The following is a 3,169-nucleotide window of genomic DNA, read 5'->3' as shown; positions in this document are numbered from 1 at the left end:
TCTTACTCACATCACTCACCAAATTCGAACCCCCTCTTCTATCTGTGTTCGAATTTTCTCTTCTTTTCTTCTTCTACTAACAATAAGGAACCTCTTTACTGTGACATAGAGGATTCCTCCTCTTTTCTTTTTCTCTTCTCTTTCTTATGAGCAGGGACAAAGAAAAAGGCATTCTTGTTGAAGCTGATCCAGAACCTGAAAGGACTCTGAAGAGAAAATTAAGAGAAGCTAAATTACAACAATCCAGAGACAACCTTATTGAAAATTTCGAACAAGTAAAGGAGATGGCAGCCGAACCCAACAACAATAATGCAAGGAGAATGCTTGGTGACTTTACTGCACCTAATTCCAATTTACATGGAAGGAGCATCTCCATTCATACCATTGGAGCAAACAACTTTGAGCTGAAACCTCAGCTAGTTTCTCTGATGCAGCAGAACTGCAAGTTTCATGGACTTCCATCTGAAGATCCTTTTCAGTTCTTAACTGAATTCTTGCAGATCTGTGATACTGTTAAGACTAATGGAGTAGATCCTGAAGTCTACAGGCTCATGCTTTTCCCATTTGCTATAAGAGACAGAGCTAGAATCTGGTTGGATTCTCAACCTAAGGATAGTCTGAACTCTTGGGATAAGCTGGTCACGACTTTCTTAGCCAAGTTCTTTCCTCCTCAAAAGCTGAGCAAGCTTAGAGTGGATGTTCAAACCTTCAAACAAAAAGATGGTGAATGCCTCTATGAAGCTTAGGAAAGATACAAGCAGCTGACCAAAAAGTGTCCCTCTGACATGCTTTCAGAATGGACCATCCTAGATATATTCTATGATGGTTTATCTGAGCTATCAAAGATGTCATTGGATACTTCTGCAGGTGGATCCATTCACCTAAAGAAAACGCCTGCAGAAGCTCAAGAACTCATTGACATGGTTGCTAATAACCAGTTCATGTACACTTCTGAGAGGAATCCTGTGAATAATGGGACGCCTATGAAGAAGGGAGTTCTTGAAATTGATACTCTGAATGCCATGTTGGCTCAGAACAAAATATTGACTCAACAAGTCAATATGATTTCTCAGAGTCTGAATGGAATGCAAGCTGCATCCAATAGTACTCAAGAGGCATCTTCTGAGGAAAAAGCTTATGATCCTGAGAACCCTGCAATAGCAGAGTTAAAATACATGGGTGAACCATATGGAAACACCTACAATCCATCATGGAGAAATCACCCAAATCTCTCATGGAAGGATCAAAAGCCTCAACAAGGCTTTAATAATGGTGGAAGAAACAGGTTTAGCAATAGCAAGCCTTTTCCATCATCCACTCAGCAACAGACAGAGAATTCTGAGCAGAATCCATCTAGCTTAGAAAATTTAGTCTCTGATCTATCTAAGGCCACTGTGAATTTCATGAATGAAACAAGGTCTTCCATTAGAAATTTGGAAGCACAAGTGGGCCAGCTGAGTAAAAGGATCACTGAAATCCCTCCTAGTACTCTCCCAAGCAATACAGAAGAGAATCCAAAAGGAGAGTGTAAGGCCATTGACATAACCAAAATGGCCAAACCCAAAGAGGGAGAGGAGGACGTGAATCCTAAGGGGGAAGACCTTCTGGGACGTCCAGTGATCAATAAGGAGTTTCCCTCTGAGGAACCAAAGGAATCTGAGGTTCATCTAGAGACCATAGAGATTCCATTGAACTTCCTTATGCCCTTCATGAGCTCTGATGAGTATTCCTCTTCTGAAGAGAATGAGGATGTCACTGAAGAGTAAGCTGCCAAGTTCCTTGGTGCAATCATGAAGCTGAATGCCAAATTATTTGGTATTGAGACTTGGGAAGATGAACCTCCCTTGTTCATCAATGAACTAAGTGATCAGGATCAACTGACACTGCCTTAGAAGAGACAGGATCCTGAAAAGTTCATAATACCTTGTACCATAGGCACCATGATCTTTAAGGCTCTGTGTGACCTTGGTTCAGGGATAAACCTCATGCCCCTCTCTGTAATAGAGAAACTGGGAATCTATGGGGTGCAAGCTGCTAAAATCTCATTAGAGATGGCAGACAATTCAAGAAAACAGGCTTATGGACAAGTAGAGGACGTGTTAGTAAAGGTTGAAGGCCTTTACATCCCTGCTGATTTTATAGTCCTGGATACTGGAAAGGAAGAGGATGAATCCATCATCCTAGGAAGACCTTTCCTAGCCACAGCAAGAGCTGTGATTGATGTGGACAGAGGAGAATTGATCCTTCAAATAAATGAGGACAACCTTGTGTTTACAACTCAAGGATCTCTCTCTGCATCCATGGAGAGGAAGCATAAAAAGTTTCTCTCAAAGCAGAGTCAAACAAAGCCCCCACAGTCAAACTCTAAGTTTGGTGTTGGGAGGTCACAACCAAACTCTAAGTTTGGTGTTGAACTCCCATATCCAAACTCTAAGTTGGTGTTGGAGAGTCTCAACAATGCTCTGAACATCTGTGAGGCTCCATGAGAGCCCACTGTCAAGCTATTGACATTAAAGAAGCGCTTGTTGGGAGGCAACCCAATTTTTATTTATTTAACTATATTTTTCTTAGTTATATGTCTTTGTAGGTTCATGATCATGTGGAGTCACAAAATAAATATAAAAATTGAAAACGGAATCAAAAACAGCAGAAGAAAAATCACACCCTGGAGGAAGCACCTGTCTGGCGTTCAACGCCAGAACAGAGCATGGTTCTGGCGCTGAACGCCCAAAATGGGCAGTATCTGGGCGCTGAACGCCCAAAATGGGCATCATCTGGGCACTGAACGCCAGAATTGCACCCTGGAGAGTAGCTGGCACTGAACGCCTAGAACAAGCATGGTTCTGGCGTTCAACGCCAGAAATGGGCAACAAATGGGCGTTGAACGCCCAAAATGGGCACCAACCTGGCGCTGAACGCCCAGAGTTGTGTGCAAGGGCATTTTACATGCCTAATTTGGTGCAAGGTTGTAAATCCTTGAACACCTCAGGATCTGTGGACCCCACAGGATCCCCACCTACCTCCACTCACTTCTTCTCACCCCTCTTTCACACAATCCCATAAACACTCTTCCCCAAAACTCTTCACCACTCACATCCATCCACTCTTTCCCATAAACCTACCTCATAAACTCCACCTACCTTCAAAATTCAAAATCAATTTCCCACCT

General features: G+C 42.6%; 1 non-coding gene across 1 annotated transcript; it reads right to left on the bottom strand.

Moving 5' to 3' along the window:
- Positions 1 to 683: 683 nt before the first annotated feature.
- LOC112739456 (small nucleolar RNA R71) lies at positions 684 to 791 on the bottom strand. The gene has a single exon (XR_003170391.1). It is a non-coding gene; the product is annotated as a small nucleolar RNA R71 (small nucleolar RNA).
- Between the last annotated feature and the right edge of the window lie 2,378 nt (positions 792 to 3,169).

The sequence above is a fragment of the Arachis hypogaea genome, chromosome 13, assembly GCF_003086295.3.
Source record: "Arachis hypogaea cultivar Tifrunner chromosome 13, arahy.Tifrunner.gnm2.J5K5, whole genome shotgun sequence".
Classification (NCBI taxonomy): Eukaryota; Viridiplantae; Streptophyta; class Magnoliopsida; order Fabales; family Fabaceae; genus Arachis; species Arachis hypogaea.
Note: the sequence above shows the minus strand (reverse complement) of the source record. Positions and strands in the feature narration are given on the sequence as shown.